The sequence below is a fragment of the Lepidochelys kempii genome, chromosome 7 (assembly GCF_965140265.1).
Source record: "Lepidochelys kempii isolate rLepKem1 chromosome 7, rLepKem1.hap2, whole genome shotgun sequence".
NCBI lineage: Eukaryota > Metazoa > Chordata > Testudines > Cheloniidae > Lepidochelys > Lepidochelys kempii.
In genome coordinates, this window is record NC_133262.1 from 93,006,045 (window position 1) to 93,019,618 (window position 13,574).

Here is a 13,574-nt window from a genome sequence, read left to right on the forward strand (position 1 = left end):
TTTTACAAGCCTTTTGGTCCAACCACATTAGTTGATTGTTTTTTGTTTGTGATCTAGCAGAATGAAAGGCATTAACGGAGTGTATATAAGAGCTTGTAAAATAGTAATGCATAAGAGTGTGACAGTATGTGAAGGGGAGGTGTAAAAATGGATTCTCTGTTTTGGACACAAGCCATCTAAAAGTAGAGAGAAGCTAAATTAAAGGGGAGAGGAGGGAAGCCTTGCTTTTTTTTGGAATTATTTTGATCTACTTGACTTTCTGTTGAGATGTTGCACGCAACGATCAATACTGTGTTTTTGTACATTTCAGAATTCATGTGCCAATAAGATTTGGATTTCTGAGCTAAGGTCCTTCGTGAATGACATGCTTGTTCATGCCAGTACTTGAAGGTATCTGTCACACAGGCAAGGATATTGTGAAGCACTAATCTATGATACAAATTAGGCTTTTCGGAATGGAGTCTGTTTTTCACTAGAGCCATAGGTATTCAAGGAGACCTTCTCCCAAGTATATTACTTTCCAACCTCCTTCCCTTTTTTGCTCTCTTTCTCTCTCACTTACTTTTCCATGTGACTGAAGCAGCTGCCCAGCTCCTACTCAAGTACAGATGATGGTTCTCCAAGTTGCCATTGAAAGTACTAGAGAACAATGCAGAATTCACATGAAGTTGAGAACTTTTGGGTGCAAAATATTTCTCATTCTTTTGAGTAACAGCCTGAAGATCCTTCAGCCCTAACCTCTTTCATGATAGCATTAACCAAGCCACAGGATTCTCTGAATGTGATTAAACAGAATCAGGAATTATGTTGGCACTTAACAACTGTCATGCATTTACACATGAAATAAATTCGTATCTCAGATCAGTATCCCATGGATAAATGTCTGTTGCTGCCCACTGGCAGTCTCAGTAAAGTGAATCTGTATGGAATTTGAGTTATTCTTTCACCCCTACAAGAAGGCTCTTCAGGTTGCAGTATGGCAAACTAATAGGGTGTGTAAAGTAGCCAGGCAGATTGCACTGCCAGTGTTCATGTTCTGTTTTATAAATAGAGAACTCTAGTTTCCTGTGGTTTCCATTTGGCATCTTTCACTTTAAAGAGACATCATCAACTTAAAAAATTCTGTTTGAATTTTTTTACCTAATACCACTGTAGCTGAAAGACTAGCGAGAAAATATTTTTTTTAAAAATTTTTTGTATGTGACAGTACTTTGTACATGGTCAGTTAGTTTTCCATTTGGTTGTGTGGGTCTTCCACACAAGAAGATGGGAGAGAAAAACAGTTCTATAGAAATAGACAAATGTGACTGTAAACCCCTACCCGCCCCCCAAATTGTCAGGTGTTGTACCTGAAACTAATTATTACCTTTTAAAGAAAACTGACCAGATTTCACTTTCTCTTCCCCTTAAAAACACACACACAATATATATGGCAGGTTTCAGAGTAGCAGCCGTGTTAGTGTGTATTCTCAAAAAGAAAAGGAGTACTTGTGGCACCTTAGAAACTAACAAATTTATTTGAGCATAAGCTTTCATGAGCTACAGCTCGCTTCATCGGATGCATTCAGTGGAAAATACAGTGGGGAGATTTATATACATAGAGAACATGAACCCCCACTGTTCCTCAGATGTTCTTGTCAACTGCTGGAAATGGCCCACCTTGATTATCACTACAAAAAGTTAGTGTGTCGTCCCCCCCGTGCCCCCCCCCCCCCGCCGGCTCTCCTGCTGGTAATAGCTCACCTTAAGTGATCACTCTCTTTACAGTGTGTATAGTAACACCCATTGTTTCATGTTGTTTTAAGAAAAGGAGTACTTGTGGCACCTTAGAGACTAACCAATTTATTTGAGCATAAGCTTTCGTGAGCTACAGCTCACTTCTTCGGATGCATTCAGTGGAAAATACAGTGAGGAGATTTATATACACACAGAACATGAAAAAATGGGTGTTATCATACACACTGTAAGGAGAGTGATCACTTAAGATGAGCTATTACCAGCAGGAGAGCGGGGAGAGGAGGGGGGGAGAAAATCAAGGTGGGTCATTTCCAGCAGTTAACAGGAACGTCTGAGGAGCAGTGGGGGGTGGGAAATAAACGTAGGGAAATAGTTTTACTTTGTGTAATGACACATCCACTCCCAGTCTCTATTCAAGCCTAAGTTAATTGTATCCTGAAGGACGACCCATCACCCTCACAAATCTTGGGAGACAGGCCAGTCCTTGCCTACAGACAGCCCCCCCAACTTGAAGCAACCACACAACAGAACCACTAACCCAGGAATCTATCCTTGCAACAAAGCTCGTTGCCAACTGTGTCCACATATCTATTCAGGGGACACCATCATAGGGCCTAATCACATCAGCCACACTATCAGAGGCTCGTTCACCTGCACATCTACCAATGTGATATATGCCATCGTGTGCCAGCAATGCCCCTCTGCCATGTACATAGGTCAAACTGGACAGTCTCTCCATAAAAGAATAAATGGACACAAATCAGATGTCAAGAATTATAACATTCATAAACCAGTCAGAGAACACTTCAATCTCTCTGGTCACTCGATCTCAGACCTAAAGGTCGCAATATTAAAACAGGTTTCAGAGTAGCAGCCGTGTTAGTCTGTATTCGCAAAAAGAAAAGGAGTACTTGTGGCACCTTAGAGACTAACCAATTTATTTGAGCATAAGCTTTCGTGAGCTACAGCTTACTTCATCGGCTGTAGCTCACGAAAGCTTATGCTTAGGTAAATTGGTTAGTCTCTAATATTAAAACAAAAAGACTTCAAAAACAGACTCCAACAAGAGACTGCTGAACTGGAATTAATTTGCAAACTGGATACAATTAACTTAAGCTTGAATAGAGACTGGGAGTGGATGTGTCATTACACAAAGTAAAACTATTTCCCCACGTTTATTTCCCCCTCCCCCCACCTCCCACTGCTCCTCCAACGTTCCTGTTAACTGCTGGAAATGGCCCACCTTGATTATCACTATAAAGGTTTTCTTCTCCCCCCCCCCACCCCGCTCTCCTGCTGGTAATAGCTCATCTTAAGTGATCACTCTCCTTACAGTGTGTATGGTAACACCCATTGTTTCATGTTCTCTGTGTATATAAATCTCCCCACTGTATTTTCCACTGAATGCATCCGATGAAGTGAGCTGTAGCTCACGAAAGCTTATGCTCAAATAAATTTGTTAGTTTCTAAGGTGCCACAAGTACTCTTTTTCTTTTTACAATATATATATTATGCTGAGGTTGTGATTATAGTTACAGTTGACCTGCAGTACATGATAAATTTTCTTACAGTTTCCAGCCTAGATTCTCCATAAGCATGCAGGACATGGATTAATTTTTCAGTGAGTTTATAAAGCATGCTTTGTCACAAGTCTCCAAATCACCTTTGGGCTCCTCTGGACAAAGACAAAATTATATCGTTCTAACTCCACAAAGAATCCTTTTATAGGCAGGTAACACCACGGGTCTTGCTGTCTCCAGCCTTTCAAAACTAACCAACTCTTTTTTTAAACAGCAGTATTTGAAGCAGATTATAAATGTTAGCATTTTTCAGGTCAGCTAATAGACACCTAATGGTTTGTTTGTTTGTTTCTGTCTCCAGTACTTTTGCTGCAGGGGTAGAATGAAAGAGCTACTTTCTTTAACCTGTGTTTCTAGACTAAAGTAATTCACAAGCTTTCAGGGTTCTTTATTTGGCTTTATTGCTTTTAGATTGTTGCTGCAAGGCATGCTTCTCTGTCCCTATAGCTATAGGATGAGGGAAGGGAGATGTGTTGAGAGTACTGAGAGGCCTCTGACAGCTAATCAGAGTCATTTGAGCAAAGATAAGCCATCCATTTTCTCAGAACAAATTCAAGCCACAACCACCTTATAGTTGGGGGTTGGGGGAGGGGTAAGAAAAATTGTAAATCCCCAACTTGCTTCCCATTCACTGAAAGCACTGCTGCTGTTTGCACAATGGGAGATTAATATAGTGCATGTTGGAGTAATAGCTATTAATTAACAGGAAAAGTCCAAACTTCCCAAAGCACACTCCGCTACCCCAGGCCCCAAAATCAGGCCTAGCTTCCTCTAGATCCTTTTGGAGCAAAAGGGTCTTTTCTGCCAGAGTTAACCAAAGGGATTTGTCAATGAATTATGACCCCATACTCAGTGAACGGTCAATTTGTTCTTATGCAAGTCTTACAAAATATGCTACAATATTCTATGGCATTAGTCCCAGAACTACTGCTCACAGTATAGGGTGGTTACTGTAGAATCTAAAAGCATTTTTGTTAGAGCTAGTCAGGAGTTTTCTGCTGAAATATTTTCCTTGTAAAATTCTCATTTTTCTAAACGGTCTATGGAAAAAGCTTGGTTTGATGAATCTCCTGATTTGGACTTTTTTTAAAAAAAATAAAAGTTTCAAAATTGTCAAAGCATCTCATTTCAACTCTTTTTAAACAAATAGTTTTGGAATTTTCATTGTTGAGGGTTTTTTTTACTTTTTGTTTTGAAATTTTGGTTTAATTTATATTTAGGATTTACAAAATTTAAAGGTCAAAATCAAAATTAAACATTTCAAAAGCACTTTTACTGTATCTGAAATTTTTTTTCAGATTATTGGTTTGCAGAAATCATTGAAATTCCAACATTTGTCTCTCTTTGGGATGGGGAAAAAATTCAAAATCTCAAAAACAATTTCCTGCTCCACTCTAATTTCTTTGTGAGAATCGGCCCAATCAGACTGCAACAACTGAATACTCTCATTCCTCAAGAGAATCTGGAAATGCCAAGCTAAGCGTTCAGTGATTCCCACTGATTCCCAAACATGGTATCAGTGGGCTACTGTGATTCCAGAACTGTGAATATAATGCTTCCTATTCATAGATTCTGAGGCCAGAAGGGACCATTGTGATCATCCAGTCTGACCTGTATAACACAGGCCACAGAACTCCCCCAGAATAGTTCTTATCCTATAATAACCCATGTGAAAACAGTACGCCTGAACCACCTGAAATATAGAATGCTAGACTCTAAGCAGCGACAAACTAGGGGCCCAATCCTGCTTCCACTGAAGTCAGTGGCAAAAGTTACATTGACTGCAAGTCGCGCAAGTTAAAGGCCCTAACACTACATAGAATGTAATTTAAATTGTGTAAGCAAGAAATTGATTAAAGAATATTTAATCAGACTGGTGTGTGGTAGATCAGCCAATGTTTGTACAATGCTTTGGAAATGTAAAAGGCAAGATAAGTGTTTAGGTTTTAGTGCTTATTTTTTAACTTTTTTATTAAAAGTCTATGACAAATAAGAAAAAATAAAGATCATATGAAAAAATTGGAAAGTATGTGTTATGCACTCAAAGTTTATGCAATGTGATTATATTAAATCCAGAGTATTTTGAGCAAGAGTCCCTTAAACAACTTTTATACAAGACATGTCTTTTTTTTAAATGTTATGTCACTAGTTTGGTTCTATGTAGTACAATCACTGGCAGGGGCAAAAAGAAAAATACAGTTACAAAAATAAACCATCAATGTAGCTTATACATAGTTGCTACTTGGATGATGGAGGAGAAAGGAAAATAGAGTAAGATAAGAAAGAACAAGAGTGTATGTATTCACTGTTACATTAGCCTGGACTATAAAGGAATGGTTCACAAAAGCAGAGAAGACAAGACCTGCATGGGCTTGCGTATATCGGTCAGTTTGCTGAGAGGCAGATATGGCCCTCAGGGGCATTGGAAGGATTGAGGTGTTTCAATTTCTTAGGATACTAGAGGGGTTTGTTTTTTTGTGGGGAGGGGTTGGATCCGCCCCCCCAATGTTCACAAAAGTTGAACCATGAGGCTATGTAGCCCACATAATTGTCCCCAAGGCAAACAATTCATGCAATCAGATATGATTGTATTGCCATATTTATACAATCCATTTCTATCACCTCGCTTCTTACTCTACACCAGTAACAACAGGGAGGAAAAAAATCTGACGATAGCTTGCCCTGTAGTTACTCTAAGAGAAACAGTCATAGTTCTCCTTTTGTGTAGTTTTGGTAAGATTAAGTATGTATACAAATGATTATTTGCCAGCAGAGTAATGTTGGCTTAGTGGACACTCCCACCACCTATGTGTAAAGGGTTCTAATTCTTTGCAATCTGTCTGCCAAAAGGGTGACGTCTTTATTTATATGGGAACAGTTCCTGACAGCCTTGCAAGAATGGTGCAGTTTTGTCAAGATGATGTAGCATTCGCACAAGGCTCATGTCTGAGTACTGCTATGTTGACTGAGCATTTGGGTGAATATTTCTGTATCTGATCACAGCCTGAGCCATTCAGGTCTGCACTGATCTCAGTATTCCATGTAATGTGACTGCTCACCCCGGCAGAGTTTTAAGAGGCCTTCCTAGAGTCTGAATAATGCTCCTTTTCTTATTCCATCACCAAACATACACAGTCCATTACTATATTTTAGGTTCTCTTACAAGGTCCTTTTTGTTTTGTGTATCATAGAGGAAGGATTTGAGCTCGGAAGTAGTACAGTGGAATTCTCTGTCCACATTTCTTTCCTGGATTTGCTACATTGCAAAGAAAGCTCCCCTACGGGATAGATCTAAGATGAACGAACCCCTTCTCCTCCAGATTTAGTCTAGTTTCTAATAGCTTGAACCTTAAAATAGGGGTTTACTAGACCTTGGTATGTTTACACTTTAGTTTCCTGCATATGTGTCTCTCCCCCATCAAAATTCTCTAGGGTCATGATTGCTATATAGCATAGCTTTCAGATTTGCTAGTAAGAATGAAGCTTCTCTTAAGTCCTAGTCCTATAACAGAAGCATTCTTGTTTTACCAAGTGGCAGAAAGGGAGCTAGAGAGGGCGTCTGAGCATAGGAAAGTTGCTCCTAGGGCTATTGCCTGAGTAACACATTTGTAATGGTTTGGTTTCTCAGTTATCCTTGGGTGTCGCTTCCCAAAGAGTAGAGCGATCATTGTCAGAGTTTGCCCCTCATATTTAATAAAAGCAACACTATGGTACTGACTAATGCAAACGTCCTCTGCCTGACCTTCTAGACTTTTGCCTTAGTATCTGCTCCCCATGTCTGCCTTACCTCCCCCACACACTCCCTTTCAATCCTCCAAAATGCTGCTGCAAAAATAACTTTATTTTGCCTGTTGCTTCTGTGATATGCAGCCTCCCTTTGCCTTCCACACTACACTTTAAGAGCCCTGTTCTTTTCTGGAAGGCCTTGTGTCTTCTGCACAGCCTAGCTCCTGCCTACTTCACTGCTTTCATCTCTTTCTACTATCCTTTTTGGTTTGCTCAAGCTACATGACTGCTCATCCCCTTCAATTCTCATCTCTGTGCCTTCTTCCATGAAGTCCTGTGACTGGATGCCCTTCCCGGAGCTGGTCCACCATGCCCTCACCTTCTCTTCTTAAGGCCATCCTTAAACCTCAATTTACCCACAAAGCCTATTACCTTATTAATCTCTGCTAAAACCACCAGGACTTTTTATTACTGCTCTACATCTAAATCACTTTGTTAGGGAGAAGTGTGCATCCAAACTGGCAATTTCACCTTCACGCTGTGTAACCCTTCTGCCCGTCAGAGTTGGCAGCAACAAGGGCCGGGTTCAATATCTAGGGGATCCATTCCAATAGCACAATGCAAACCGGCTCGAGCCCCCGCCCAGTGACCTGGGACAAATATATACCACTCCCACTGGGTGCCTCCAAGAGGCAGTACTTCCCCTCTCGCAAGCACATAGTCTGAGTGTAACAAAAAGCCTTTTAATAATAGAGAGAAACAATGTGGCATTATGTGGGGAAACACCACCAACAGGATTCATAACACAACCCATGAGCAAAAAACCCACCCCAAGCAAATTGGGGCATACCCTTTCCCTTTGGTTCTTGAGTCCAGCAACCCCAAATCACCCAAAGTCCCAAAAGTCCAATGACCCAAAAGTCTCTGTCCCTGGTCAGGGCAGCCCCAGAGTTCAAAAGTTTATCTACAGAGCTTTTACCTCCCAACCTGGGTGGAGATAGGGGCAGAGGTAAGAGGCACCTTACATGATCTGAAGCTGACCGCCCCACAGCTCCATAGGCCTTCGCTCGGCTCCGCCAGCCGCCCCACAAACTGCTTCGCTCAGCTCCACGGCCCACACGCAGCTCCCGCCGTCCCACGAACTGCTCCGCGTCCCACCAGCCGCTCCCGCTGTCTTATGAACTGCTCCACCAGCCTGTCCACAAGGCACTCCAGCCATCCCGCAAACTGCTCCACAATATATCTTCAGGCTCCCCCACTACTTAATACAACGCTCAGTGATTTCAGCTCTTAGTCAGTTCAGCTCTTTGGTGAATTCAGCTTGTAATAGGGGAGCCTCAGTGCTATTAGCCCAAAGTGAGCTCAGCAGCCTGTAACTAGATTTCTAATGAAATCAAAATTAGCTCTGATATTCCACAGTGGAGAGAGGAGGAAGTGCAATTAACATGTAAGGCCCTTACCAAGGGGCCCATGCCACCAAGTATCAATACTTGTCCCCAGCCTCTCTCAATTCAGAGTTTTGGAACCCATGACCCTTGCCTAGCGAGTGTTACTTAGTTGACGGCGAGTCCCTTCATCATAACAAAAGGCCAAGTACAGTTCCAAGCACAGTTCCCATAATCAGGGTAATAACAATTTATTCGTCCTGCCCCAATAACAGAGACACTGGGGATCCCACAGCAGTCAAAGTGACCACTTGGGCAGCTTCGGCCTCATTCTAGGCGGGGTGGGTGTGCCTATGCAAATGAGATCGTCCCCTGAAGTTCTTTTCCACAACTTGCCACATCTCACCACCAGATGTCAGGGTGGAGCTCATCCTGACACTGCTTACAACTGTTAGAAGAGCTCAATTTAAAATCCATTAAAAATGGAATTTGAAAGAAAAAATGGCAGCTGCCCTTTAGCCATGCTGCCCTAATACCACAGCAGCAAAAACTTTATTCAAACTAGTTATGATTGTGTAAGTGCCAAACTCACCCACATAGATTCCTTACTATCCACATATCACAGTAACCCAGTGGTAAAGATGGTTCCCTTAAACTGTCATCTCTTTGCTTTTAAGGATCTATCTGACAGACTGTGCACCTCCAACATATAAAGAAACACAGTACATTCACCAAATTCATCTGACACACCCCGACACAAAACCCTCATTTTGATCTCGGTAACACTGATTGATATTTACAATAAACCTATGTGCCCTGCTTAAGTGTATGATGAGTTTTTGTTTGCAGAGAAAGCATGAGACTGGAGTTATGTGTTTTGAGTTAGTGTGAGTTAGATGAAGAGGATGGTACTGAATACACTGGAAGTGGAAGGGACCTCCAGTCTTATTCCCAGGTAAGAAAAAGAACAGCTTATCTCAGACTACTCATAGTGATACTGCATAGGAAAAGGAATGAATTCTAGATGTATTAGTAGTCAGCACTATATAAACAATGTTTCCATTATGTGCTGCACAAAGATTCATTTGGTTTCTTTCTATTGTAGTAATATTAATAATTAATTCATAATCGTCCTCTGAATATCCCACATTTAACTTCTGCTAAAGTTGCATTAGAATGCACCAGTAGCTAAATGTCTCCGGTCTCATTAAGGGCAAAGGAATCAAGGAGGAAATTCTTCAACCTGGGGTTAAACTTTTTGTCTCTATGTGACAAAATTCTATGTGAGCCTGACTGGAACAAGTACAAGACTGCAGAGCTTCTCTTTAGGGTCATGCCAACTATAACTTAGTAGGAGAAAACTGACAGAACTACACAGTTTAGAGACCTGGGGAATCTTCCAAGAGGTGAGGGGAAATGGGTATCCTCTGAGCTCTTTTGTGACCTGAGGCCCCCTCTCTTTATCTCCCAAGTCACTCCTGACTACCTTCAGTCACGTGTTCTCCCATTATTCCAGCACAGGAAGGCTGGACAAGACCCTCCCCTCCCTTATACTGTTTCACTAGAAAGCCTCTGCAGTAGTCCCTGATCCCCTGCCAACCAGGAGCAAGCAAGACTCAAGGCACTGTGCTTCAAAAAAAATTTTATGCAAAACTTCCCTTTCTCCAAGCACTCACTTCCCTTTTTATTATTTGCTGTCTTTTGCCTGGCCCACACTTTTTCTAGTGGCCTATTTTTATTTTTTTGTGTTCTTAGTATATATTAGTTTGTAATCTCCTTGGAGCACTGGCCATGTCATTTTATTCACCTGTAGAGCACCAGACACATCGACTGAATAGTGTTAAATAAGTAATAAAATATGAGACCTTGATCCTCATCTGGCATAGCTCCGGTGACCTCAGTAGAACCATGATGATTTATACCAGCTGAGAATCTGGTCTAAAGTGTATCTGGTTTCCACAACTGCAAGATTTTCAGCTTTGTCCGACTTGCATTTTTTTCTCCAGTACAGCTATTATATGTATGTGTTTAACTGAATCCATCTGTAAGGTCCCACTGGCACTATAAACTCTAGCCTAATCAGAAACCCACTTCAGGTCTGTTCTATCTTGCAGCGAGGATGAGACTGAATCACATTTTAAACATGAACCTGAGTCAGACTATAGCCCTGGGAAGGTCCAGGAATTAGCATGATTTGGAAACACATTTAAAACATGGTTTGCTCCACTTTACACTGCTTTTCCCTCATCCACAGAGCCAGTTATCTCGTCATAGAAGGCAAGTAGATTAGTCAGTCATGACTTGCCCTTGGTGAATCCATGCTGACTGTTCCTGATCACTTTCCTCTCCTCTAAGTGCTTCAGAATTGATTCCTTGAGGACCTGCTCCATGATTTTTCCAGGGATTGAGGTGAAGCTGACTGGCCTGTAGTTCCCAGGATCCTCCTTCTTCCCTTTTTTAAAGATTGGCACTACATTAGCCTTTTTCCAGTCATCCGGGACTTGCCCCGTTCGCCACGAGTTTTCAAAGATAATGGCCAATGGCTCTGCAATCACAGCCACCAGTTCCTTTAGCACTCTCGGATGCAACTCATCCGGCCCCATGGACTTGTGCACGTCCAGCTTTTCTAAATAGTCCTGAACCACTTCTTTCTCCACAGAGGGCTGGTCACCTCCTCCCAATGTTGTGCTGCCCAGTGCAGTAGCCTGGGAGCTGACCTTGTTCGTGAAGACAGAGGCAAAAAAAGCATTGAGTACATTAGCTTTTTCCACATCCTCCGTCACTAGGTTGCCTCCCTCATTCAGTAAGGGGCCCACACTTTCCTTGACTTTCTTCTTGTTGCTAACATACATGAAGAAACCATTCTTGTTACTCTTAACATCTCTTGCTAGCTGCAACTCCAAGTGTGATTGGGCCTTCCTGATTTCACTCCTGCATGCCTGAGCATTATTTTTATACTCGTCCTTGGTCATTTGTCCAACCTTCCACTTCTCGTAAGCTGCTTTTTTGTGTTTAAGATCAGCAAGGATTTCACTGTTAAACCAAGCTGGTCGCCTGCCATATTTACTATTCTTTCTACACATCGGGATGGTTTGTTCCTGTAACCTCAATAAAGATTCTTTAAAATACAGCCAGCTCTCCTGGACTCCTTTTCCCCTCATGTTGTTCTCCCAGGGGATCCTGCCCATCAGTTCCCTGAGGGAGTCAAAAGAAAAGGAGTACTTGTGGCACCTTAGAGACTAACCAGTTTATTTGAGCATAAGCTTTCGTGAGCTACAGCTCACTTCATCGGTGAGCTGTAGCTCACGAAAGCTTATGCTCAAATAAACTGGTTAGTCTCTAAGGTGCCACAAGTACTCCTTTTCTTTTTGTGAATACAGACTAACACGGCTGTTACTCTGAAACCTGAGGGAGTCAAAGTCTGCTTTTCTGAAGTCCAGGGTCTGTATTCTGCTGCTCTCCTTTCTTCCTTGTGTCAGGATCCTGAACTCGTCCATCTCATGGTCACTGCCTCCCAGGTTCCCCTCCACTTTTGCTTCCCCTACTAATTCTTCCCGGTTTGTGAGCAGCAGGTCAAGAAGAGCTCTGCCCCTAGTTTACCAGGGTATCTTTCATTTGGCATTTTTTAAAAGCATGTTCTTTCCCATGAGCATAGCAACACAATTCTCTCTAAGAAGCAAGCCCAGTATGGCTAGCAGCCATATATCCAACAAAATATTCCCTTCATCATTGCAATTCCATGAAAACTGTCAGACACTCACAGATTTTTTTTATTTAGAGTTGCTAAGAGTTCAAGTGCTAATATTAAGTATTTGTTCAAGTCCCTTGCAAAAAATCACAGCACAAAGTAGAATCTGCATGTAGTAATATGAGGTAGTTTCTTGGCTGCATTTTTAATGTCAGCTGTTATAAAAATTTAGACATCATGTTCTCTGAGCATCAAGGTCTCTTGCTGTTTTAAGCTGTTGGAAATAGTAGCACATGTTGACACAACGTGTACAGTGTGTTTGTGCTATCTTCTGGTTAGTCAACATCAGTTTTTCTCTCACTGATTTGTGAGTAGAAGGCTGGGTTTACAGCCGGATTGTGTTTTAAGATATGAACAGATTTCCTGGCACCAGTGGGGGGAAAAAAAAATACGGTTTGGCAATACTCACAAGTAACCATGTTCCTGGATTCTTTACATAAATCCCCTCCTATATAGCTGTGTACAAGTTACTATCAGGCTACTACAGAATGGAAGCATGGGCATTCTGTCTGGGAAATATGAAGTCGCCCAAGCATGTATGCTAGTACTGAGGTCAGTTAGTTCCAGAAGCATAAATTTAAATTAGGACAGAATTTGAACCACTGTGGAATTTTGCCTAAAGAAAAATAACCAGTAATTAAACTATCTTTGAAGTGATCTTGAAAGTATCTAAACAAAGTATGTTGGCAAGCTAACTAAAAGGCACCAGGCAATTTCAAATAATAAACAAACACAAAGTGGGATTCATTGCTGGTTTCTCTAAAACAGTGGCTCTCAAACTTTTGTACTGGTGACCCCTTTCGTACAAAAAGCCTCTGAGTGCGACCCCTCCTTATAAATTGAAAACACTTTTTACATATTTAACACCATTATAAATGCTGGAGGCAAAGCGGTGTTTGGGGTGAAGGCTGACAGCTCACGCCCACCCATGTAAGAACCTTGTAACCCCCTGAGGGGTCCCAACCCCTAATTTGAGAACCCCTGCTCTAAAAGCTATTTCTACGCTAAATAAAACTTTCTTATTTCAAATATCCATGTGGGTCTTAGGGCTTGTCTTCACTGCTGTGTTAGCTCTAAGGTTTAACTCAAGTGTTACCCCTAACCTAACTCCTGTCCACACACAAAAATCTCTACCTTGAGTGTGGTGGTGCTTTAAACTTGAAATAGCTGGCCTGTCAGGGATTATGGGTTAACGCTCAAGCGCTGCTGATGCTCAAGCTAGTAAGTACAGCTGTAGCTCAAGTGTTACTTATCAGTGTGGCTGCTTTCCCTTGAGCTAGGCTAATTCAAAAGGAGATAACTAGCCAGTAGAAAACTCAAGTCAACTCTGCAGTGTGACTACCTAGCCTTCATGACATACTTTCCTATTGCTGTTGTCAGCTCTATAAATAGCATCAA